This window comes from Podarcis pityusensis (assembly GCF_964106645.2).
Source record: "Podarcis pityusensis genome assembly, chromosome: 5".
NCBI classification, from domain to species: domain Eukaryota; kingdom Metazoa; phylum Chordata; class Lepidosauria; order Squamata; family Lacertidae; genus Podarcis; species Podarcis pityusensis.
This window is the reverse complement of record NC_138032.1, coordinates 18,262,053-18,289,799: the sequence shown is the minus strand read 5'-3', so window position 1 is coordinate 18,289,799 and position 27,747 is coordinate 18,262,053. Positions and strand designations below refer to the sequence as shown.

Below are 27,747 nucleotides of genomic sequence, written 5' to 3'. Positions count from 1 at the left end.
TTGTCAAACTATGACAGGGGCTCAGTTTAAAAGAAGGGAAATTGAAAGGATGGGAGGGGAGAATCTTGAAACTGCTAACCAAACAGAAGCCCAAACACTATCAGAAAAGAACACTAAGAGCTGATGTAGGATGATAAGACCATCAACCTCTTGCAGCACCTAGAACATTCTGTGCAGTCCTTGTAGTCTTTACCTGGTCATAGAGCCAATGGAGGGCCTGATCTAGAGCTGAGGAGGCTGTGTCTTCCTTTGGTGACCCAACCCAAGAAGCTCCATGTCTGCCTGTGGGCCATATGATACATAATGAATGCTGCAGTCCTGCAGTACCCAATGGGTGAAAGGCGTAAATAGATATAATCTGGCAAGTTTTTGTTGTCTGTCAACACAGTTGTGGATGTAATTATTGATTATATTGTGATGCAATTTCTTGCAATATCAAGGAATGGCAACAACACTGGGACAAAAGGAATTGCTTGGATGAATATGTGGGTAAATTGTGCAAGGACTCTGGTCCCCAAAGTCTGGATGCTCACAATCCCATCCCACACACAGCAATATGCCCCTCGTGTTGCAATCCCTCCAGAACATGGACAAGAAAGGTCTATTAATTTAGTGTGATGCCTCCCAGCAGCAGTGAGGATGGAGATCAGCCAGCAATGGGAAAACAAAAATATATCGTAGTAATCAAGAATATAGAGCATTGGCTCATTGGAACAATGTATACAAGGAGCTTAGCTAATGAGGACTATTTCTTGACATTTACATTCCATTCCCGTTTTTGTTAAGAAGAGTGGGGAGAAAATGAGATTGCCACTGGCTTATGGTTAGAACTATGGGTAACCAGCTTCTGCATGTCTGTCTTTGACTGCATTTGAATGCTCTAGACTTTATATTGCTGTGCCACTGACCCATCAAGAATCTTGTCTTTGGGATCCACATAGAATATGCTTTTTCATTTTTCAGTTGCTGACTGTAAAAGCAACCGGTAATGCAATTTCATTTCAGTGCCAAGGTAGACCACTCTCCTCAAAAGAGCCATCTGTTTCCAGTTTCCACTTCTTGCATCTGATATGCATCCTGTCACTGATTTGGAAAAAAAACACCCTTATTTTCTTGACACCAGTCTTGTTACATTTTCGCCCAAGGCCAGCTCAAGGGTTTTTTATAAACACATACAAGATGGACCACATCCAAAGGTCTCCTTGCTACCTTTGGGGCTGGCCTTAACCAAACCAAATGCTCAGTAGAAATCTTTAGTAGATTTCTTACATCACTGAACCACTGCTGTTTTACTGGCACAGTTTTCAATCAGTGTAATAATTGAAAGCACAGGGAGAGGAGACCAAACACTGATGTTCTTTTACTAAGTTCTATAGAGTTTGTTGATTTTTTTATTTTAAATAAAGTGGGCTCATTTCAGTATTTTGTAGCACGCATTTTTGTTTCTTTTCCAAGTTCTTGTCATCTGCAAGGACACCGAAGGTGCCTATCAAAGGCAGAAGCAGTACTTACTTAGCTGTAAGTTTTGGATCGATATGATCTAAATTATAATGCATTCTGCCATTGCAGTGCTGAAACAGTTGGAGGCATGCCAGCTTTAAATTTATTATACTTTTGCCATGTCCACTATAATCTTAATGATTGGAGGGCCTGGAAAGAAGTATGCCCACATGTTGTGATTTGAGCACAAGCCAACATTCAAATGCATATAGGACTGGTGCTACACAGCTGCTGCTTCTTTATGCCATAACCCCCTCCTACGTTCTTTTCTCTGTTCAAATGTTATCAGAAGAGTTCGGGAGGAAGCTGGATCTCCTCCAGGTTTCAGGAGGCCTCTGGCAAACGACTATCTCATGGGCCTCCTCCAGTGTCCAGTGGATGCCCCTAACTTTCAAAGGTACCCATTGATTAGGGCTGCCATATGTCCAGATTTTTCCAGGCGTTACCAGGATTTCAAAGGCGAAATTGACATCTGGAGGGAATTTCTGAAATGTGGTGCTTTGTCCTGGATCTCAGGCAAGTCAATTGAAAAATTGCGCTCTTTGGGTGTTTAAAAAAACTCATCAACTTTGGGGCTTTTCTAAAAAAAGCTCCCCAACAAAAGTGTCCTGAAATATAGCAATCCTAGGCACAAGAAGCTGGTGTAAAGCAACTTGATGTAAGTTAAGCCAGTGTAAAGTTACAGCAGATTCAATCCCCATTCAGCAATAAGGCTGTTGCTGCTCTGCCCAAGCCTAGCAGAAGAAATATAAGTCTTGGAGGCTTTTAAACAGAAGTTGGATGGTCATCTCTCATGGATGCTTTAGCTGAAATTTCTGCATAGCAGGGGGTTGGACTTGGGATCCCTTCCAATTCTACAATTCTATGTTTCTACGATTCTATGTTCTATGCCGGGTTGCCAGGTCGGGTGACCAAACTGAATTGGCTTCAGGTAAAGCCTAAGCCCCCATTTCCTTGTCTTGCCCCAGCCATGCCCCCATCTCTCCTCAGCCAGCTTTGCCTTCCCCAAAGGGGGAAGCCTTATAAAGGTTTCTACACCTTCCTCCTCCTGTGGTGACCCATGGGAAAGTTTTCTCCCATGGGCCTATGCAGGGATCATGAGGTGTGCAGAACTCTGTCGCCGTTTGCTTCTCATTGGCCCATGCACCACCAGGCAAATGCGTTAATTTGGCCCAGAATGAGGCTTGTCAGTTAAGCAACTATTGCAATAGCAGCAGCTGCACCACTGCTTTCCCATCCAGTTCACAGAATCCCTGTTTCATTAATAACCTTTGTGTTATTAATCTATTCTTTGTCCCCTAAACTGCTCTGCAAATCCATCCAGTGATGGAAGAACTAGATTATACATTCAGATTTCTTGGTTGGCTGTAACTTACTAGTAAACCCACAGGTCCCTTGTTGACTATGCATCTAAAGAAATCTCTTGTGTATTGTTTACGCCCCAAAGTGTGTGAAATATCATATACTGTGGGGAAAATTCATCACAGCTTCTGGTATAAAAGTTTCTAATAGCTTTCTAATGCAAATGTTGTGTTTCTGACGCAAACGACCAAACACCCTGAATTCATCTGGGGCACATAGGAATTTCCAGGGTGTAACTAATAATAAAATTGAATATTATGTAACCCCAAATGCATATGTTATATGTAATAAAAAGCAAATTAGGAATGAACAGCGTTCTGTTTGGATAAAATAAGTATGAATCAAACGCCTGTTCTGAAGTTCCCTTGTTTCATTTGTCAGTACATGCAATCTCTCACATCTATAAAAGCTCAAGGTTTCTTTTTTGCTTTTGGCTACTGTTACATTTATCTGCAACCAAAGTAAAAATCAGTTCACACTGTAGAAAGGTGTTTGTTGCGTATGCACAAATGTTAGAAGCTGCAAACAACACAAAGGGCAAAGTAGAAAAGTGTGTTGATAAGCATGTAATAATCTTATGTGTAGGAACCACAGTCAAGCAGAATATTTCTCATGCAGAAGATTTCCATGTGTTCACAAACACACTTTTCTAACTTTTATGGAAAGGGCCCGAGACATTTTGGTGACTGGGACAGAAACCCCAAATCCCACCCCCACCCCCCGAGTGTGAAACAATCTTTATTTCTGTTTCTGATGTGCAGGCTAGGAGGGCCTTTGCTTATGTAGCCAAACAGTGCCAGGAACACACATGAGGGAGGTATTAGCATGGAAAACTGGACGGGGGAGAGTGGAATAGTGTAGCTGAAATCCGGAACTGCAGAACTCTGCACTGCACCATTTTGTTGCAGTTTCCCATTGTCTTTCATAAAAGGCAGTGTGGTGCAGCGCTTAGAGTGTCATGCTAGGCCCTGGGAAAACAGGCTACAAACACCCACCCAGGCATGAACCAGACTGGGTGACCTTGGGCCTGTCACTATCTCTTAGCTTAATGTGCCTCAATGTGAGGATAAAAAATGGGCGGGGGCGGGGGGCTGTGCACCAACTTGAGCTCATTGGAAGAACGGTAGGATAGACGTTTGCCAACAATTAGATGCACTTGCTCCTGGGGACTACGAGGGAATTTTGCCTGTGGCAGGGCTATTTATAACAACACTGCCTCCTGCCTCCAGCATGTGTTTCCTAAGCACAGACCTTTGCTATTAGAGGAAGAAAGGAACCAACAGCATAATCCCGGCCCCCACCAAACATCTCGCTGCAAAACCTGCCCATCCGAATACTTCCAAGCCAGAGCACGCTATCCATCTCTGTGAATTGTTCTCAGTCCCTGAGGTTTATCCAGTGAATTATGCAGGCTCCCTCCGTGTAGAACTTTATTAATAGCTTTCTGACAATTCAAATAAATTACATCATGTGAACTGTCATTATCACTCTTATCCATAACCTCCTCAAAATGTCAAGGAGGTTAGCCAGGTATGCTCTTCCTCCAATTTAAATGGTTTCAAATTACATTATCACCACTCCATCCCATATCGCCCTTCACTGTGGGCTCCATTATTTTACATGTCATAAGACCAGAACTGGCTAGTCCAGGTATTGTTTTAAGCTATATCATTAAGACTAGGCAGGTTGAGACTGCCAGTTCCTTTGTAAATCCATTTTTTAAAAACCCCATACGTTTCTTTCCTTTACTTGTAAACCACTTAGAAGCCGCTTCAGCCATTAAGCCGCATGTGCATTTAGTAATAGTAATGCTAACAATAGTTTCTTTAAAGCCTCTTTCTATAACAACAAAAATGGCTCCCGTTTATGCAGGAAGATAAATCAAATTTGCTATCGCAAGATGTAGTGATGTGCAGTATCTGAGACAGCTTAAAAAGACTGGACAAAATTCATGGTTGATACGTTTATCGCTAACTATGGCCATTGCTTTGTTGTAATGTACAATGTGCTGTCACCAGTTTTTTTGTCTATGGTAGCCATTTTGTGCTGGCATCCATTGCAGTTTTATCAAGTTGATCACGGACATGTCAGTTTTTACCAACAAGCACTGGCTCTATGAAAACTCCATCTTCAGGGACAGTATTCTGTCTTTAATACTTGCATGGGACCTTCCTAGAGTCATGTGACTAGCCACTTGAGAAGTGTGTTGCCAGACTAAATGGGTCTGATTCAGTATAGTTGTCCCTATCCATATTGAAAATGCATAGGGTCTCTTTCTTTTGATGCGCACAAAAGCTCACAATGCCACAATGAATGTGTTTTTAAGGTGCCGCAACTCTATTTCTGCAACAGATTTAACTCACCTATATTCTTCTAGATTTAGGTATTTCAAGTTCAGAACAGTAGAACTCATTTCATGTTGTTTACACTGAACAGATAAGAGTTGTTGAATAGGATGTAAATAGAATTCCATCTGCAAACTGAAAGGATTTATATTTGGAAGCAGTTCAGAAAAATTGCACAAACAATTGCTCCATGTTCAGTATAGTTGAGTATCTGCAAAGCCTATAGACTTTTCTCTTTAGATTGCAGTTGAGCAATCAAATGTGAATGCTATCAGCAACCAGGCATACTTCCTTTCTCAATCCAGCATAAGTGGTGTTGAATCAAAGCAAAACACTGCATTTAGGAACATGCAAGGCAATTTAAAGAAAGGTTTGGATGCCCTGACCACAAACTCATGTAGAAGTTTTTAGAACATATTCTGTGTGGAGTCTGAATTGCTCCCCTCACATGTGCAGCCATTTTTTGATGGATTCTTGGCCTCACGTCTGACACAGTTGGATGGCTGTTTCTCCTTAGATCTTAGCAAACATTAGCATATTTAAACCCTGCAGAATCTGGACTGTGAATATTTCTCTAGCTTTGATCCCAGAGCAGTTTGAATGTGCACAGAGATTCTATGTCACTACATCCTCTTAGTCACTACTTTTTAGATGTCATGTGTGCAAAATGGCATAGATTTGATTTTTTTCTGCAAGCAAATTTGATTCCTCCTCAAATTAATTTCTGTTCCACACACACAAGAAATACCTTTAAACTTTTTGAAACTTGGCTTCTCTCCTAATTCCTTCATATTTCCCAAATCAGATAATCTAGAGATATATGAAGGACCATTTCCCATCACCTCAAGACATTGTACTACCCCTTAAAATTATTTAGGATTTCTTTCCTATATATATTTAAAGAACAACAATGGGTTTTTTCCAAGATAGCAAAGGTGAAAATCAACAGTTTCAATAGGTCTATGCTGAGTAAAACAGAGCTGACTACCACCCACATAACTGAATGCCCAGACCCAGGAAGGAGAATTCCTGCAAATACCTTGGAAATGGAACAGTGTAGTTATTGCTAACAGAATGCTTATTTCTTTTAAGAACTCACATCCAACTCCCCCCCCCCATAATCACTTTACAAAAGCTAATAAAGGCTGGATTAAGCTACAGCTTTGAAGAACTCATCTCAAAAGGAACCCTGAAACACTGTCTAAAAGCAATATTATCGGTATTAGAAGCTGAAAAATTATGCCAAAAGATCTAGGTCAGTGCTTTATATATATTCAAAACAATAGTACTGATGCCAAAAATATCCAGTGTCCGAAAGAAGCCTCAGATAGTCTGAGGGTCTTTTGGTCTCCAAGTTTTATGTAAATGTTCATCCTTCTATGTGAGGTTTGATTCACAAGGACTGCTGTCTTAGCAGTTTGCAGTGAGGATTCAGTACTAGATAAAACCTGTACGAATCAGCAAAGGTATTTCCCTTTGTCTGTATTAGGGGTGTGTACCAGTCAGAAGATTTGACTTGTGTCTGTGGGCTTTGGGAGGGAGCTCATTGTGTTTTGGAGCTGCTTTGTTTCTTTCCAGTTTGCCTCATTATTCAGGACCAAATTAGGTAAGTTTAACATAAATCTCCCTCCTCCACATACAAACCCTTCACTGTAAAAGGAAATCTAAAAATGGTGACATTTTTCTCCTTTTCACAGAAGTGAATGAAATTTGCAGGCATTTGAGTATCTCCAGAGATGAATAAGCTTGCCAAACTATAGGCCGATGCTTCCACACATTCTTATTCTTATTTATTTTCTGCCAGACAGTTTAAAATATGCATTTGTAGTTGCCTCCATGTGAGGGCATGAAAACTGTTAAATTTCAGGATGATAGCTGTAGTAGTTCTTCGGCAACAACAGACATTACCATTCTGAGGCAGGGTAGATATAACAGGATTCATAGGGAGCATTTAAGCTATAGATATCTGGGAAAGACTGGGATGTGGAACATGCCATTCTGCTAGCAAGGACCCAATACCTCAAGAGTCGTGGGGTGGGGCTTCTTCTCCCCACTACAGCTATTTTGGAGGATTACTCACCTCAGTCACTGGTGTTGTGCAATGCCAGGTCTATAGGCAACAAAACCGCCACCCTGCGAGATTTCTTCACCTTGCAGCGGGTTGACCTGGCTTGTGTGACGGAGACCTGGGTGCGCGAAGGGGAAACTGTTATCTTACGAGTGATGGCGCCCCCGGGTTTCTCCGTCCTCCACCAGTCGCAGACTGTGGGCCGGGGGGGGAGGGGTGGCATTATTAATCCGGGAAGATTGTTCTTTCAGGGCTCTACCATCGCCATCGATCCCTGGCATTGAATGTGTTGGCCTAGTGTGGGGCTCCGAGGAGAGCTTGGCTGTCTGGCTGGTGTACCAGCCACCTAGCGCACCAGCAGCCACCCTGTCAGGCCTGCTGGAGGCGGGCCTTGGAGTTCCCTAAACTATTGGTATTGGGGGACTTCAACATCCATGCTGATGCCACTCCCTCCTCACAGGCTCTGGACCTGGTGTCTTCCATGGCAACACTAGGGCTCTCCCAGTTTGTTTCGGGCCCCACACATCAAGCAGGCCACATGCTGGATTTGATCTTTGGCGTCGGTATAGATGTGATCATGTCTCCTTCGATGAAGGTGCCATGGTCTGATCACTACGCTCTGAAAGCCAGGATTGATTTTCCACCCCCACCCTGCTTAGGTGGCGAGCCAATTTGGGCTCGCCTGCGGAGGCTGATGGACCCTGATAGATTCCGTCAGGCTTTGCAGGACCTTTCTCCCCCTGGCGACTCATTGACTGAGCTTGTTGAGGGCTGGAATATCCAGCTCCTAGCAGCCATCGATGAGATCGCACCTAGGCACCCTCTGCGACCCCGCAGAAACCGGGCTCCCTGGTTTACCGAGGAGCTTCGGAAAATGAAGCAGGACCTCAGATGGCTAGAGTGAGTATGGCGGGGTGCCCGTGACGGAGCCTCAAGAACATCTTATAGGGTTTTTATGAAAACCTATGAGATGGCAGTGAAGGCCGCTAAGAAGTCCTACTTCTCGGCCTCCATTGCCTCCACTAGCTCTCGCCCGGCGCAATTATTTAGTATAATTAGGTCTTTAACGTTCCTTGAAGGACAGCCAAATTTAAATAACAATTTGACACACAGCTGTGAGGCATTTGCGAGCTTTTTTGCGGAGAAGGTCCTGTTGCTCCGCCATGACCTCCCTGCCAATTTGGATACAATAAAGGAACTGGAGGCCCCTTGACTGTCCTCAGGTCCAGTATTGGACCACTTTGACCGGATATCCCCAGCCGATGTGGACAGACTCCTCCGAGCTGGAAAGCCCACCACCTGTCCTCTTGACCCGTGCCCGTCTTGGCTGATTAGAGCGTGTCCAGACGAGGTGCGGGCCCCCCTGGGTGATATCATCAATTTGTCCCTTGGCACCGGGATATTCCCAGAGGAACTGAAGGAGGCAGTGGTGCGCCCACTCTTAAAGAAAACATCATTAGATCCCTTAGATCTATCCAATTACCGCCCGGTTTCGAATCTTCCATTTCCTGGGTAAGGTGATTGAGAGAGCGGTTGCTGAACAGCTTGGTAGGTTTCTGGATGAAACATCGGCTCTCGATCCATTCCAGTCCGACTTCCGCGCTGGTCATGGGACCGAGACAGCTCTGGTCGCCCTAACAGATGATCTCCGCAGGCAGCTGGATCGAGGCGGGTCGGGGCTGCTGATTCTTCTAGACCTGTCAGCAGCCTTCGACATGGTCGATCATGAACTCCTGGACCACCGCCTTGCCGACGTGGGGATCCATGGCACAGTCCTTCAATGGCTGCGGTCGTTTCTCTCTGGTCGGGGACAGAGGGTGGCGCTTGGGGGGGAATTGTCATCACACGACTCCTTGGTGTCTGGAGTGCCTCAGGGTGTGATTCTCTCCCCGATGTTTTTTAACATCTTTATGCGCCCCCTCGCCCAGCTTGTCCGGAGTTTTGGGCTGGGTTGCCATCAGTATGCCGATGACACCCAACTCTATCTGTTGATGGATGGCCATCCTGACTCGGCCCCAGACACACTGACCTGGAAGCTGTGGCTGGATGGTTACGTGGGAGCCGGTTGAAGTTAAATCCTTCAAAGACAGAGGTCCTCTGGCTGGGACGGGGCGATATGGGATTGAGGGGGCAACTCCCATCTCTTGCGGGGGTGCAATTAGTGCCAGCATCATCCGTTAAGAGTTTGGGTGTAATCTTCAATACCTCCCTCTCTATGGAGGCGCAGATTACAGCTATAACAAAGGCGGCATTTTTTCATCTCCGCCAAGCTAAGCAGTTGGCCCCTTATCTCTCTCGCCCTGACCTAGCCACTGTGATCCACGCGGCAGTCACCTCCAGACTGGATTATTGTAACTCGCTCTACGTGGGGCTGCCCTTGAGACTGACCCAGAAACTCCAGCGGATGCAGAATACCACGGCAAGACTCCTTATGGGGTCTTCGCTGCGAGATCATATTCACCCGGTGCTATACCAGCTGCACTGGCTCCCGGTGGAGTACAGGATCAGGTTTAAGGTGCTGGTTTTAACCTTTAAGGCCCTATACGGCCTAGGACCCTCGTACCTACAGGACCGCCTCTCCTCGTATGTCCCACAGAGAAATTTACGGTCTGCAAATAAAAACATCCTGAAGATCCCAGGCCACAGAGAGGTTAGGCTGGCCTCAACTAGAGCCAGGGCTTTCTCGGCCGCGGCTCCAATCTGGTGGAACGCTCTGTCACAAGAGACTAGGGCCCTGCGGGACCTGACATCTTTCCGCAAGGCCTGCCAGACAGAGCTGTTCCACCAGGCCTTTGGTCAGGGTGCAGCCTGACCCCCTCCTCTGGCAATCTGCACAGAATTTTGCTTAATGGTTGCCATTAATTTGATTTTAATTAATTTTATAATGAATGTTTTTAGAATGTTGGATTATTTTGATTGTTGTTAGCCGCCCTGAGCCCAGCTTCGGCTGGGGAGGGTGGGATATAAATAAAAAAATATTATTATTATTATTATTCCTCCTCCTCAATTGACTTGCACAGGAGACAGGGTAGTAGTGGGAGAAAAACAGCAAAGAACGCCATGAAAAACAAACTCAAATTTTAAACCTTTCCCCAAATCAATGTGACTGGAGAGGCCACTTGGAAAATAATTCACTTTCATTTGCACAGTACAAAATGAGAAGCTTTTCTACCTTTAAAGATGGTACAGAATATGCTAAATAAATAAATAAAATATTGGGGCGGGGCATAAAAAGGGAAGAGCCAAAAAACAACAGTCCAGTTTGATTTCAGCAATCTATCTAGCCATGGAATACTGATCATCTGTTGGTGGGCAGAATCAGAAATCAGCAGGGGACTAAAATGGCTCAAATCCTGAACAGAAGCATTCTGTGCTGCAACATTTTGTTGCAGCCCTAAATGGTCCCATACAAATATTGAACTCCATATATACCAGGAGGGCAATTAGATAAAGTAGAGGATTTTGCTAGTCCTGAAGTTAAGTAGCCCTGCATTTTGTGGCCCTGTTTGAAGCACAGCACAGTTGTCAGGATAAGATCAACACTTTAAACTGAACAGTTTAAATCCTCCTTGTGTTGCATTCTAGGTTTCTGAACACCATATGAAAAAGAGGGACAGCATGGCAGTGATGGCAATATATATGCTTTAGGCCAATATATGTTAATGAATAATTGACCTGCCATAATATGCAATTACAGCAAAACTCCATGCACCATTGTATAATGGCTCTTCCATTAAAACGTCTCTGTCTTTTCTGAATGATGCATTGCATTGCTTCAGACACCACTTGTCTTAGAATCTTTGCGAACTGTTCTGCTGATGATACCAATTTGTGTCCTGAATTCTTTGTGGGTTGGGGTTATCATTAATGCATAACCAACCAGTGATGACCGAGGAAGGGCTTGGAATCCAATTCAGCACATGACAAACGAGCACTTTGCCTACCAGGTTTCCTAGATGCCTTCATTGTGTATAGTGAAGAACACAATGCTTCATTGTGCTATAGTGAAGATTAACAAATTATTTATGTCAGAAATCTTCTAAAGGAAAAACTAAAAGTGCTATCGTAGACATGTTGACTCAGAAGTAATATCCACAGAGTTCAGTGAGGCTTCCTTCAAGAAAAGTGTACATAACATCGCAGCCCAAGTCATCTGCTTCCCACAAGTATAACACATTAATACATGCTAATGGAGGAGTGTGCAACCTCCAACCTGTGAGCAGAATGAGGCCCTCAAAACATTTCTGTCTGGTTCTTAGGACTCTCCCCAGGTCATGCCTCTCAGTGAACAGCTGTGGGATCTTTTTGAGTGATGTTATCTGGCTAGAATGTGTCCTTGTGGTGTGGTAACGCATCTTTGATTCCTAGATGAAGGACAGAGAGGTGTGGAGGGGGAGTACAGAAAGCCTTGACATTTGGGTGGGTGGACTATTGTCTAATCATGCAGGGGTCAGCAAACTTTTTCAGCAGGGGGCCAGTCCACTGTGAGAGAATGAGAGGGGTGCTGTGAGAGAATGTCCCCCCCCCCCAAAGCACATCTTCAGGGCTCTGTGATCTTGCATGGGTCATGTGACCCATGTGCATCCCAGTTTTGAGACTCAACATGTTGGAAGGTATGCTAATGTAACAAGGTGAAAATTGCATTTTGCAGATGGTTGCAAAATGTGAAGAACTGGATTTAGGATTGGAAAAATGAGAAACTAATATAATTAAAATTGATAGAACCTTCCACCCTTATTTGAGATGTACAAGAAGGAGAGATGGGATGGGGAAAAGGAGGAGGAAAAGAAGAAAGGAGTAAGGCAATGGGTAGAAACACTAAAACAGAGATACCCTCTGAAATAAGAGAAACTCCTTTTCGGAATTTAGGAGTTTATTTTCATCCCTTCTACAGCACACTTAACATTGCTTATTTTTCCTTTAAAAATAGCACACAAAAAGAACAATGACCAGAAGCTAATCCATTCATTTTAAAATACCCTCAAGAAATATATTTTCTGCAGCTTTACATTTGCCTCTTTTTCTTTTTGCTAAGGAAAGCAATTTCTAAAAGAAGGAGAAATGCTTAGCAGGAGAACAACAGTGCCTTGAAAAGCTTATACAGAGATAAGTATTTATTATGCCTGTGGCAAGATGATGTATCATTTTGGACTAGTGTCTAATTTCATAAAGAATAAAAATGCATAGACTGATACTAATCCCAAGACTGATGGCAGGTATTTGGACATCTGACCATGTAAGCAAAACTCATGGTATAAAGAAAATAGCATGAGAAGATGGTTGTATGTCAGGCTTGCCTGTAAGGATGGTTGGATGGATGTGTAGAGCTGCCTTCTACTGGAGACATTCTGTTAGCCTTGGTGAAGGTCCCCCACCCCCACCCCCCTGGCCAGTGTTGTGTAGTGGTTAAGAGCGATAGACTTGTAATCTGGTGAACCAGGTTCGCGTCTCCGCTCCTCCACATGCAGCTGCTGGGTGACCTTGGTCCAGTCACACTTCTCTGAAGTCTCTCAGCCTCACTCACCTCACAGAGTGTTTGTTGTGGGGGAGGAAGGGAAAGGAGATTGTTAGCTGTTTTGAGACTCCTTAGGGTAGTGATAAAGTGGGATGTCAAATTCAAACTCTTCTTCTTAGTCATTCTCCCAAGCAGGGAGCTCAACATTAATTTTGGAAATTCTGACAGTGAGAAGTGGGGCTGGACCTACCAATAGGCAAAGTGGTGAGACTGTTTCAAAGTCATCATCATTATTTGTAGGAAGTTTCCAATAATAATTATCATTGGAAATGTCCTCCAAATAAGGGGATTGGTTAAAAGGAAGTTAAAAGGCAATGTCAAGAGAGTCAACTCACTCCAAAATGCTTGTAAGTTGTTGGAATAAAAAATATTGGAAGCTCAACAGCTGTGTGTTCCACAGATCAGAAAAAAATACCACAAGGGTCAAGAGGATGTCAGCATGGTTAATCAGCATGGTTAATGAGTCAAAAAATGACAAGCTAAATTGGGGCCTGAGCTTTGAGTTGGGTCATCTCTTGGTTTCCCCTGCTCGTGATTGACTGGCCAGGATGATCTGGGGCTGTGAGGGGGGGTTGGTGGCAAAGTTCCCAAAGTTCTCCTCCTCCTCTGCATGGTTACATGCTCTGGCTGCATCTACACAGCTAGAAGAAAACTCTCCGAAAATGCTCTGAAAACAACCATTGTAAAGCTCACAATGGAAAATTTCATAGAGTTCCCATTTCAGCTCTATAGCACCATCTGCTGTCACAATGAGTCCTCAATCAAAGTTTCAAATCTCCTGCGGGCTGTGTGTGTGTGGAGATGCTCCTTCCCCAGTCCTTAAGAAGATACAGCAGCTGTCTCTTAGCAGAGAAATTATACAAATGGTAGCTGACAAGGGTTTTTTCTCGGGTGCCGTCTGAGCTTCTACCTTTCCACAAGGATTCAGCATGGAATTCAAAATGGATGGCTAGAGTTCATCCTTCCCATTGTGAGCAAAACAGACAGTTAATCCTATCAGGAGAAAAGAGGTTCTTGTTTTTAATGGTCTTCAGAGGGATTTGGTGTCTGACATCTCGGCAGAGCTTTGCTTTGTAATGGCTGTCTTAGTTCATTGCAAAGTTGGACGTTTGCAAGACTGTGACAAATTAGCTCAGTGTACACGGAACTTTGATCATTTTCTGTACAGTACAGCAGGAAAGACCAGAATAGGGTCATTCTAAGTTCTTCTGATCCAAGAAGGAGAACAAAACACACCGAGGGTGTTTTTAGTGGCAGGATCGCTTTTGTCAGTTCAGAAATGCATCTCACTTATTTCTTCGTTGCTCTCAACCATAGCTGCCATGGGAGGTCAACTAAGTCACACCAGAGGGCATCTTTTATCATATGATGATATGATATTTCTGCAAATTGGGCAATTTACGGTTGCTTGTGAAAATGATCATGTGGTGTACATACTGTCCACAACAGTGGAAGCAGAGTATAACCCCAGGGCTAGTAACCATGGATAGGCCTATACTCCATGATTTTCCATGCTACTCTTTTAAAGTCATCCAAGTTTGTGGCTGTCACTCTATCTTGTGAGAGCAAAACTGGGATTTGTGTGGTCAGGTTTGCACTTTTCGAACGCAAAGTCCTGGATGTTTCATTCACATTCAGTTGAATCATAGCTGCCAAATTTAAAGAATCCCTCATTTGAATTCAGGCTATTCTAACTTGATATGATACTACAGTGGTACCTTTTGTTATGAACTTAATTTGTTCCAGAGGCCCGTTCTTAACCTGCAACCGTTCTTAACCTGAGGTACCACTTTAGCTAATGGGGCCTCCTGCTGCTGCTGCGCCGCCGCCACACGATTTCTGTTCTCATCCTGAGGTAAAGTACTACTAACCCAAAGTGTTTGGAACCCAAGGTACCACTATATAAGCATTTGTGAGAATATGAGACAAAATCCCAGTTTCCACACCCTAATTAGCAGGTTTCCATGATAAATCTGCCCACTTACTTCAATTTTAGCCAGTTTCCAATAAATGTTTTCACCTCTGATTGTTTCACAAATGGGTCCCCATGGTTCTGCTGCACTGCATGAGTTGCATAGCTGTAAGGCTAACAAAACATTTTTCTTGTGGGTACAGTTTTTACTTACTGCATTTGACATGGGTTAATATGAAAGGATTACCATCAGAGATGCTACAGAATAAAACACAACTCTGCTCGCCACCCACCATGGCAGGCTACGTTGTGCTGCCAGTGTGGCAGACAGGAGGAAGGCAATGAAAGCTGCAGGATCAGTGGTGCTGCATCATGAACTGGCTGTACCAGCAACAGGTGATGGGGTGGTGCCCAGGTCTGGAACTCTCCTCTACAGTGAACTGTGGGCATACATAAATTTCAAGCGAAGCCACGGTTCAGCCTCAGTGTTTGCTGTGACTTCCCTTCCTCCTTCTTCTGTTAGAAATATCCTTGCAGTGGGCAATGGACAGCTGCTGGTTCACAGGGATGGATTTTTTTTAAAAAAAACCATGATAACGTTCAAACACGTGGTAAGGTTTTTGCCTTCCTCAAAGCGGTATGCATAATTCTGCTGGAATTGTTCCTATGTCAAGTTCTATCGCAGCTTCAGGAGCTGGCAGGGAATGGAATTGGGCAGAATCCATAGAGGTCTGAGGCAAGGATGCCCCAAGGCCTTGGCTCCATCTCAAGGGACTAAGGCCGGCAGCATTATACCCAGTTTGAGAGTGGGGCTCACCAGAATGGCCTGGGCCAAAGTGGGCCCCTTCCAGACACCCAGCTCCTCCTTTCTGGTCTCCAGCTGGGGGGTAGGAAAATAGGTTTGCTTACCCTAAATGAATCCACGTGAAGAATGACAAACCTTATCTACCCTTCATTAAAACAGTGTAAGAATGCAAACAATTGGGTGCAAAAAGGATAACACATTACACTGCTGATGGTTCAGCACGAGAGATTTGGAATAGTATGAAGATGCTAGTTAGAAGAGAAAGCTTGTCAGAGTCCTGAACACCATTGAATTTATGCCTTCTCAATTTCAAAATGGAAACATCAGGGAACATTCTCTTCTGCTAATTTAATAATCTGGAGGCTAGGTTTAGCTAGAGAGCAGCAGAAGAGAGGCTTGGGAGGGGGGAACACACTGATAAATAATGCTAATAAGCTTGTCCATTGCTCTAAGAAGGTCATGTTACTCTTGATATGCACAAATCAAGTTACTCAGCTCAGATTTAAATTGAAGATGGAAATAATCAGATATGTTCTACTTTGTGTCCACTGGTAGACTTGTAATGCCATTGGAATGACAATACAAGGTGACAGAAATACATATTCCGTTTAGATTAGGTCATTATTTTATCTAAGTATTCACAGCACAGGTCATGTGAAATGAGATTTTACAGGGTCAAGGGGACTGAGAGTAAAATCAAGAAAATTACAGGAGACTGGGAGATTAGTGGGCAAAATTGCATTGCTAAGAACTATGATCAAAGTTTCTGACAAAAAGGAAGTGTGGGAACAGTACATAAAATGATTGCTCGGGGAGCGTAATGGCAGGCTGTGCAAATTTCTTTGTCCAAATGTCATTTTTAACATAGTGTAATAAAGGCAGCAATCCTATGGCAAGATCCACCAGGCTAATAATAATAATAATAATAATAATAATAATAATAATAATAATATTTTTTTATTTATTCCCCGCCCATCTGGCTGGGTTTCCCCAGCCACTCTGGGCGGCTTCCATAGAAACCAAAAATACACTAAAATATCACACATTAAAAACTTCCCTGAACAGGGCTGCCTTAAGATGTCTTCTGAATGTCAGGTAGTTGTTTATCGCTTTGAAATCTGATGGGAGGGCGTTCCACAGGGCGGGCGCCACTACCGAGAAGGCCCTCTGCCTGGTTCCCTGTAGCTTTGCTTCTCGCAATGAGGGAACCGGCAGAAGGCCCTCGGCGCTGGACCTCAGCGTCCGGGCAGAACGATGGGGGTGGAGACGCTCCTTCAGGTATACTGGGCCGAGGCCGTATAGGGCTTTAAAGGTCAACACCAGCACTTTGAATTGTGCTTGGAAACGTACTGGGAGCCAATGTAGGTCTTTCAAGACCGGTGTTATGTGGTCTCGGCAGCCGCCCCCGGTCACCAGTCTAGCTGCCGCATTCTGGATTAGTTGTAGTTTCCGGGTCACCTTCAAAGGTAGCCCCACATAGAGCGCATTGCAGTAGTCCAAGCAGGAGATAACTAGAGCATGCACCACTCTGGCGAGACAGTCTGCGGGAAGGTAGGGTCTCAGCCTGCGTACCAGGTGGAGTTGGTAGACAGCTGCCCTGAATACAGAATTGACCTGCGCCTCATGGACAGCTGTGAGTCCAAAATGACTCCCAGGCTGTGCCCCTGGTCCTTCAGGGGCACAGTTACCCCATTCAGGACCAGGGAGTCCTCCACACCAGCCCGCCCCCTGTCCCCCAAATCCTGTCTTGTCAGGATTCAACTTCAATCCATTAGCCGCCATCCAGGGTGAGCTGCTTAGGATGCAGCAGAACTCTGGCTCAGACAGCTGATTCCCGGCTCAGCCAGCACTGAGTTCCCAACCCTGGCTCAGCCCCCCCAAAATATGCTGGTGTAATTTGCTCATCCTGGCTCAGCTTGGGCTCAGCCTACTAAACTGAAGCTGGCTGAGCTGGGGTCTGTGTTAGTACCAAAAAGAGGGGGGGTTCTGGGGTGTGGCAGAGGTGGGAGAAGAGGGTGTGGGGTTATGCTGAATCCTTAATCCATTCAGCTCAGTCGTGCAACCTTACAATCTGACATAGAACCCTATTTTAAAGGCTTGTTCTCTCTCTGCCAGGTTTACGCAGCCTAGCAGCAGTTAGCTCCACTACTGAACAGGTTTTCAATCTGGTTTAACTGTACGCTGGCTTAACATACAAGAACATCCTTTATACCAGTTTACTGTGCATATGATTGCTAACTTAGTGGCATCACTAAAATATAATTCAGTCCCTTAAATGTGTTGTCCAGGGAATCCAGCTGATGAGTAGGGTTGGGGGAGAGGCAGACTCTGGTGGCTGTTAGAGACTCACAAAAACAAATGAGATGGATGGAATTAAATTCGAAGGAACACTTGTATGTTTCTGTCCTACCATGCTCATAACGTGAGAGAATAGCTGACATCCTGTCTCCAACAAAAGTAGAGAAAGACGCAGTAATAATTTTGCAGAATTGAAAGGAAAGGTCTCTTTATCAGTTTCCTGAAGAGAAACTTTGATTCCAAACAGAACATTGATGCTCATTTTTTGGATAAATTTATGACTTGGGAACAACAGCGATAAGACTTGTTTTCCTCCCAAAGTAGAATCTTGCTCTTTCACTTCAACCTTATCTCCATAAGATGCACTGGAGGTGGGTGGGAGCGTTATCAAAGGGTTGTAAGCAAGCCCTTCCCTTTCCACATAGGAGTCAGTAAGAAGAATAAGAAGAAGCGTTTGGATTTGATATCCCGCCTTTCACTCCCTTTAAGGAGTCTCAAAGTGGCTAACATTCTCCTTTCCCTTCCTCCCCCACAACAAACACTCTGTGAGGTGAGTGGGGCTGAGAGACCTCAAAGAAGTGTGACTAGCCCAAAGTCACCCAGCAGCTGCATGTGGAGGAGCGGAGACGCGAACCCGGTTCCCCAGATTACGAGACTACCGCTCTTAACCACTACACCACACTGGCTCTAAATATCTAAAAATTCTAAATATCTTTAAACTATAGATTTTGCCCAAGCAAATTGGCACATGTGCCCCATCTTCCTTCACATCACCCTCAAGGTCCATCCCTACACCTTGCTGGATGGGAACAGGTAAGAGATCTCTGTTGCTTGGGGGGTATAAGATACTTGGGGAATTCCACTTTCTATATCTCTCCATTCAGAGAACTGTCCTTATAATTTTGGTTTCAATTAATACTGTTCAGTTCATCAATCAACTAGATCTCATATGATTAATTGACTTAAATGATTAGACTCAACAGGCCACCACCCTCAGCATTAAATGCATTATGCGAAGACACAACTTTATCTACATTTCTATCTGCGTCTCGCCAAAAGTTGTGAATTAATAATTGGTTTAAATTTCTGTTTTCAAGTATTTTGCAAATATGCATTTTCTTGGTGGGGGAGACATTATTACTCATATAAGCTTATATACAATGAAATGTGAAAGTCATTTATATATGTCATCCATAAATTTAATGATTTTCTTTGCCTTTTCAAGCAATTCAATAGATGCCTTAAGGTTACCTTGTCCTTCTGGGAGGCTCAGAATTTCCTCTAACTTATAATTGCTCATGATAATAAAATATAACAGCTGAAATATGGAGCAAGCTCCTAATCTGAAATATCAAAAAAGTGATGCAATATTGTTCCTTAAAAGGGATGGATGATTACGGGTATTGGTAAGAGGATATATTAAATATATTTAGTCCTCTATGGACCCACATGTGTGGGTTAGTGAACAAAAGAAAAATGACTGGTGCCTGTTTTTGAAAACCATGGCTTGCACATAAAGAGCCCCAGTAGCAGAGTTTAAATCCCACTGTTAGGCAGATTTAGGAAGCACAGGAATAGGCCTTTAAACCTTCTTTTAACATTTTCCAGCTACTTGAGGCAACTGGCCCCCTTTTCCTCTGATGCAGAGAAACAGGCTACACGCCGAAGTACATTTAAAATATACTTTCCTTACATTGTGCTTAACAGCAACAAAAAAATGCAAGTAAATGTTCTTAGCTGAAAAATATAGCAAAGACAGAGCGATCTGTTGAGGCATGTCTAACCCTGTCATTTACAGCATGAAGGAAGAGGGAGAGGGAGGGAGACAGAGAAACTGGAACAGTGGCCATGCCACTGAGGCAGTGAGCAAAATCAAGAAGACAAGACTATCAAGGGGAAAGTTATTTTGAAAGTAATATGCTATACCGTATTTTTGCACCATAACACTCACTTTTTTCCTCCTAAAAAGTAAGGGGAAATGTCTGTGCGTGTTATGGAGGGAATGCCTACGGGTGGCATGCCTACGGATTTTCCTCCTCTAAAAACTACGTGCATGTTATGGTCGGGTGCGTGTTATAGAGCGAAAAATATGGTAACTGTGAACTGCCCTGAGACCTTATGATGAAGGGTGGTTTATAAGTCAAAGAAAGAAAGAAAGAAAGAAAGAAAGAAAGAAAGAAAGAAAGAAAGAAAATGAGGTGAATTATGTTCAAAATTTTATAAAATTGCCACTAAAGATAATATGATGGTTTCAGAGAAGGTAAATTTTATACAGAGTATCCTATTGGCTTTATTAACTAGAAGTTTCAGCTCAAGTGTTTGTGATAGGCAAGCTCAAACCAAGGGTGCACTGAGGTGAGATGAAAGAAAACTGTATGGTACCTGGAGGGTTTGCTCCACAGGTCAAAGAACAGCTCCAGGGTAGGGGTAATACTAAGGTAAGGCCATGCATGAGAGTTCTACCTTCACTGTCTATGATAGGCATAGGCAAACTTGGCCCTCCAGATGTTTTGGGACTAAAACTCCCATCATCCCTAGCTAACAGGACCAGCGGTCAGGGATGATGGGAAATGTAGTCTCAAAACATCTGGAGAGCCGAGTTTGCCTATGCCTGGTGTATGAGCAACTGGGAATCACAGGTGAGCAGACTGCTGTTGCACTCATAACCAGTGGCTGGGAAAACCCAGCCAGATGGGCAAGGTATAAATAATATCCGACAGACATTTGTAAGAACAGGATGCTGGACTAGATGGGCCATTGGCCTGATCTAGAAGGCCCACCTTCTTATGTACTTAAACCATTAAACCATAATTCTTCAACCTTCTTCAACCTTGTCTCTCCAGACACTATTGGGATTCAACTCCCATCTCTGAGCCATGCAGGCTGGAGGTGATGGAGGTTATTGAGCAACAGCATTTGGAGACCCAAATATGGGGAAGCATAAGTTAAATTCCTAGTGTCACAGCAATTTCTGCTGTTGCCCCTGTACCTTGGGCTTCCCTTCCCCCTACCCTATGTGATGCAGCAGTCATCAGACTGGACCACACTTTACGTCTTTGAATCCTCTGGTTTTCCATTTTTAACCACTTACATATACTTTTCTCTGTTTTTCTCTGTTACTGCGTAATTGGTTTTAGGAATTGCTTGTTTATTTTAGATTTTATTCCACTTATATATATTTTTTAAAAAAATTAAGTGGTTTATAAATGCTTTTAAATACTTAAAATAGACCTGCCCTAGATGCACTGACTATTACAACACCCACAGGTGTACAGGGTATCTGAGCTTAGTATCTCATCATCTCATCAAATTCAACGCAAATAAAATTTCACACACACACCCTCTCTCTCTCCACACACACACTATCAGGGTCTGGAAGACTATCACCTTTATCTCTGCACTGGTTTTGCAACCAATATTGATACACAAAGCATAGTGTTACATGTACAATAAAACAACATCATAGCTTGCAGACCAAACTTTCCACCAGAAAGTAGCTGTAGAAATGTGTCCCCCCACACCTTGTTTGTGCATGATAAAAAGCAAAGGTTTCTTGTCTACTTCTCTTGGACACAAAGATAATCAAACAGTCCCAATTCTTCTTTGAGAATGCTCTCTCTACAGTAAGCAGGAATCAGCTGCACCTCCAGGGATAGCAGTAGTGATTTATATTTATGAAAGAGCAAAGAACCAAAAAGGAAGGAAGGAAGACAAGAAAAAGTAATCCAAATACAGAGGAATCCCACATTGGGAAGCCTATAACTATTCAGGGGTGTATAATGTACACAGCTTGCATCCAGTAACAGATGCCGCTGCACTTACAATTACACCATTGCACCAATTTATTGGATTTCACAATACATACAAAATATAAGATTACCCACAGTTCTGCAACCACTGAGCACAACGGAAAGAGTTATGTTCGAGGCAGAAACCCTAACAATCTGGATTTCCTTCCTGAAGGCCCTTTAAATCAAGTCCTTCCTATCAACATCCTTCATGGGCTCTAATTTGTTTATTTATTTCATATATATTTCTTTGCTGTGGGAAGAGACAAATGAGCTCAAGTAATGACTCCCTTACACGGAGGAGCCTCTTTGCAGAGGGAGGGAGGAGGGAAAGCTCTTCAGCTGCTCTCTTTATTGATCAGCGGCTAGAAACCTAATGTATTTAATGTATGCCTTGGAGAAATCATGTGTCTGGGAAGCAAAAGAATGAGGCTCAGCATCTGCTTAAAGTCTTTAAGAAATGCTCCAAGTGAAGCGGCAAGATGCTTTGGAGGAGAAGGGGGAACAGAGGCATGCTTGCTCATCCACAAAGGGGGCAAATTGAAGTAGCCTTGAGAAATGATGCAAAAAGTGCCTGGTCCTTCTAGCAATTTTAACAATGTGATGAATGTAGCCCCTAAGCCTGGTATAGCTGGTGTAGAGCTCCCATCAGCCCCAGCCAGCATGGCAAATGATCAAGAATGATGGGAGATGTAGGTCAACAATATTTGGAGGACACAAGGTTGGCTAGCTTTGCCCTAAACACGGGACCAAGCAGGAAAAAACATCACAGAGTGCAAAGGATAGCCCTATCAGAGTCAAGCTGGGCTGAAATGCTCCCCTATTTTCTGTAGGAGCAACAGGGGTTAGGGGACATTCTGAGACTTTCAGGGCAAGCAGATTTTTACAATTTTCAGGGGGAGTGGTTTTTCTTTTCAATACAAAGATTATAGGAAACTGCCTATAGGAAGTCCATCGAGTCCTTCCATGTTGCCGTTATTAATATTGTGCAGCTTAAAGCAATTGGATGCATTGAAAATGGCTCCTTTTTAGGATAAAAATTGCCCAGACCCATAAATATTATTCAAAGCTTTACTAACCAGAACTTCTTCAAAAACACAGGTACAAAACAATCAAGATACTCCCAGAAATTTGTATAACGCTTATGCTTATCCAAAGTTCTTCTTAAATATATTTAATATAATTAGGATCAGAGTAAAAATCAAATCTCTCTCCTCCATCACTTGTGTGCATCTAGCCTATGGCTATGCAGCTCCAGGAGAGAGCTTCCTTATCACATCCTTTGTTGTCTCTGTGGCATCCAAAGAAAGATTAACAGGCAATTGCCTTCATGATGGCAAATTTGCAACTGAATACCTTAATCACATGGTCTAAGGTTAAACACTAAGTAGACCCACTGAAATTAATAGACCTAACATCATCAAGTTCATTCATTTCAATAGTTCCACTCTAAGTAAAACCACCCAATATTTTAGAAGTTCTTAACTGTATTTAGAATATCTTTTTAAAAGAATGTATATTATTGATGTGCTTGCTGTGATGGGCTCCTTTGGGAGGAAGGGCAGAATGTCAACAACAATAACAATACTAATAAACTGAGTTCAACATGTTATGTAGAAAACAGCCATTTTCATTTCAAATTCTTCTTTTGAATATTTTTGGAAATCTGGTTACATAATGAGCATCATTTGAATCATCATTTTTCTGCTTTGTGTAAAGAACTGTTGTACGTTTTATCACAGAGGAACACTCAGACCCCTCCTCCTGAGAACATGGCTTTTTCCACATGAGAAATTATGGGTACAATATTTTTAAGAGAACACAATCTAGAGATCTGTCAAAGCCTCTTGAGATATGCTGCATTTTGTGGCACTGAACATTTTTTTGACTTCCTGAAGGATTCCTACAGAAGTTTTACCTCAGCAGAAAGACTTGCCTCAAATTACCTTTAGGCAAAATATTGTTTCAACACTTGCAAAAGAAAGTGTTGGAATGTCTGTTGTATGAAGTTATGTTAAAGAGCTGTGGGAAGTTTTATTCAAGGGCTCCCTAAACATCTAGAACATACAAATGGCCTGATGAACCAGACCGATGGACCATCTAATCTGGCATGATGTTCTCACAGTGACCAACAAGATGTTTCAGTGAAGCCCATGAGCAGGACCTGAGCACAACAGCACACTACTCAAGATTCTCAGCTACTGGTTTTCAGAGGCATACTTCTTCCAATGTCGGAGGTAGGGCAGGCATATTCTAGATATTACTGGATGACCACCATCTCTGACCATTGGCCATGTTGGCTGGGGCTGATGGGGAGTCAATGATAGTCTTGACCTAGGGTCACCCATAACTGCATCAATGCTGAAACAACAACAACAACACCCACTTTGTGGAATCGTGGGGGGCCACACTGGACAAGTGCCACAGCAATTTTAGAGGCTATGGTGCTAGAAACAGCCAGCTGAATTACGCTGCAGTGCCCAGCATCCCATTCATTACATGAGATAAAACCAGGCAGGGAAGAGGTGAGACAGGGCAGGACTAGAAATGTCTCAGTGGACACTGCTGTCAACAGCTCTGGCCAGCACACAACCATTTTCCTAAGTGCATCAGGCTATCCATTAAATAAATGGGACAGCAGGCAAAGCTTTGTGAAGGTCAGTATGACTATGTTCATGGTGCTATATTTATTTGTGTGTGGTACAAGCAGCAGGAGCACACTGATCTTGACCAAAGATAATAAGCTATTGATTAGTGTAGGCACAAAAAGCCTAACAGAAAAAAGAAGGAAAAAACTTCATTCCAGAGAATTAAAATGAAAAGGCTTTCTTTAAAGATAGTTGTCCTTTCCTGTTGTTCAATTTAAGGCATTTTTGCTTCTTGTTGTTGTTCTTTTAACTCCTGGTGACATTTAGATGGATGTAAGATCAAAACTAATTTTAAAAAGTGGGCACGTTACCTGCTCATTTATCCAAAACAATGTGTGTGTTAGCACTTTTGTAACTCAAGGGTCAAAATATAGTTTTGCTCTGTTTTTCAGTCCACTATGTGCATGGAATAATAAATTATAACAAATTCCTTCTTGGTCCCTGTGCGTAATGCTTATGCACTTCACACCCCCATTTTTCTTGGGTGTCTGTTATTAGAGAGCCTCATATATCTCTGCAAGTGAATCCTGATTCATTTGGAGTAGTGGTGGGGAAAGTTTCCAACCCTGGGGGCCAGATTTTTATCTCCCTACCTTTTGTGGTCAAGGCTTGATAGGTGGGCAGAGCTACCCGTCTGTCAATCACCTGATGTCACAATGATATCAGATAACCTTTTTTAGTGTGCCTGTGGGGTCTTCAGAAACTCCTCCCAAAACATTGCTTGGCTCAGTACTTTGAACAGGTTTTCAGAAGACCTGATAAATCAAAATTTTGGGTAGAAGATTCTGATAAATCAAAATTTTAGAGAAACAATGCTGTTTCTCTATGTTATCTTGGTGGGCACCTCATTGGCTTCTGTTTGGCTACTGTAGAAAGAAAATGGACTAGATGGATCTGTGGTCCAAACCAGCAGGGATCTTATTATGTTCTTAATTCTGCTCAAAGGGGAATTTGACTGATTTGAGGCACCGCACACCACAAAACCATTAACCACAAACCGCATTGACCAGAATCTGGCAAATTAGATTGCAGGTCCAAAAAGCATTGACCTGTAGGACAATGGAACCATGTCATGTCGAACACAAAAAACCTATTTGCACGGCCTACAAAATCCAGAAAATCTCCTGTCTGGGAAGTTTGTCAGTGAAATGGGTGGATATGGAATTCATAGCAAATTTCAGAATAGTGGGGTGGGGGGCTTTATTTAAGGGTTATAAAATACGCCTATAACATTGATTTTCATGGATCTGCTTTGAGCATTGACTAACATTGAATATCACGCCATGCCTCCTGGACCTTTTTTCTGAATGGAAATACTGGGTATCTCCATTCATTTCTACTTTAGAAGTTATGGGAAATGTGGCTGAATTAGCCACTGGACTCATTCCCATGAGTTCAGGTAAAAGGATAATCAGCATTGTTTTCTAAAAATGCAAATACTAAGGTGCTTCATTGAGCTTAGGGTAGCTTGGATGTTGTGGGCATAAACATGTACATTGTGAGAGGAAAATGCTGAGTATCACTCAGCAACAAGACTATGTTTGGATTCCAGCACTGGTTTAAGGGGATGAATTGGTCACTTAAACTGATTCTAGGAGACTTACATTGCATTCTATAAGCCTTTGTCTGAGCACAGTAATTCAGCAGCCCATGTAGTGTTTAAAGTCTTGGACTAAGGCACAAGAGAGCAATCTGATCCAGCAAAGCAGTTGTTATGGGGGTTTATTTCAGGGAAATTTGCTTCCAGTGTGCTTAGGATTGTATCCATATAGGGAGAACTTTAATACTTCTTTTCTGTTCAGAAAACTGGAACATCTGTTTCACCCATGATGGTTTTGGTTGGGTTGAGCATATCTCTACTTTAGCAATTTCCCCTCTGTAGAAGCAAGGCTGACTTCGAAGCATTTGGAAAGATTATATTCTGTTTTTATGATTTCAGGCTTTTTTATTTCTGCTGTCCTCGATAGAAGATGAACAAATATTACAGTGGCAGATGGACTACATCTGTGTATGCTTGGCATTGGGGAACAAAGTCTGCATTCCCCCCTCAAGTGAACTTTTTTTTGCCCTCTGTTGGAAATTGGGTGGGTTGACTCTTTGTCCCCAAATAAAAAGCTGATGGTTGCTCAGGAAGCAGAATTGTAAAACTGTAGCTTTTAAAGTTGTCTTTCAGCTTATGTTGTAGATATAAATTTAGCTGAGTGAAATATAATGGATGATCCATTTGAATAAGTTCTACAACAGAAGATTTTTAGATTTGCATTTTAAATACTTGCTGTCTTACTCACTAATTGTGTCGTGAGCATGTGTAATAAAAGATAGTGTGGTAGGGTGGAGATGCTTACTTGAGCAGGGGGGGAAAGCCTGAAATCGTAAAAACCTGACCTCTGAGTAGGTAAGTCACTACTGGAAGCAAGGTTAGTACCATCCAAACACACTGACAGGAGTGCTGGATTGACTCTACTGCTGCATTATCACCCCCACCAACCTCACCACTGCCCCACTCCTTCCCCTCTGGGTTAGCAGCAGCATTTTTTAAAGAAGCAAAACCAAACTACATGGCCCTGGAGCAACATTACATTATTATGCAGCATCAAACTGAGTGTCATTGAATTTAATCTAATTTTTACTTACTGTATTTGTATTCTGGCTTTCTGTCCCATGGTGCTGAAGGCAGCTAATGACAATAATACAAATATAATAAAATATAAGATTACAATAAAAGTAGAAACATAAGACAGACAGACATCAAAAACAACAGTCAGCTAAAACCAATCACAACATATTTTGAAGTGTACATCTGTTGTTTCCCTGGTTCTTTATTCTAAATAATGGCAGCAGCAACAACAACAACCATTGCTATACCATTTAATTCCCCAAACAGGCATTTAAGTGGTCTGCAGGTATTAAAACCAATAAAACAATCATTAAAATTGTATGCCAAATAATTCCACCAAGTCCTTTTTTAGCCTTACTCTCCATTTTGCAGAGGAAGTAAATTAGATATCATATAAAAACTTGGTTCTGTTCCTTTTGGTAGTGGCTGTAGCCCAGCACTGGAATTTTACGCTGAATGATATGAAGTCTGGATTCCTGTGTTGCAAGAAAAAACTGACCCAACAAAGGAGACTTGGAAGGCAATCCTTGGGCAAGACCTGCTGGGACAAGCAGCTTAGGATGCAGCAGATCTCTGACTCAGCTCAGCCGGGCTCAACCATGTTTCAGCCAGAGATACACTGACATAACTTGTTCACGCCAGCTCAGCCAAAGCTGGCTGAGCCAGGACCAGTGTAAGTCCCCCAAAACAAGGCATGGTGGAGGTGGGACCAGAGATCAGGGACTTTGGCTGCATCCTAAGCCTGTACAGCTGTATAGCCTGTTCTTGATGCAAAGTGCAATTTCAGCAACATTTCGGCTGAATCTGAATTCCAATGGGCTTTGAAATGCAAGCACTCATCCATCACACCTCAATGCACAAAGGGTCCTGAATTCTGAACCCTTCAGTC

At 42.9% G+C, this 27,747-nt stretch overlaps 1 long non-coding RNA gene across 1 annotated transcript in view; it reads right to left on the bottom strand.

Moving 5' to 3' along the window:
• The window catches only part of LOC308478560, a 59,071-nt gene that overhangs the window by 13,631 nt on the left and 17,693 nt on the right, over nucleotides 1–27,747 (bottom strand). The window contains exon 3 of the long non-coding RNA XR_013987153.1: nucleotides 26,876–26,918. This is a non-coding gene — a long non-coding RNA (uncharacterized lncRNA). The remainder of the gene's footprint in view (nucleotides 1–26,875; nucleotides 26,919–27,747) is intronic.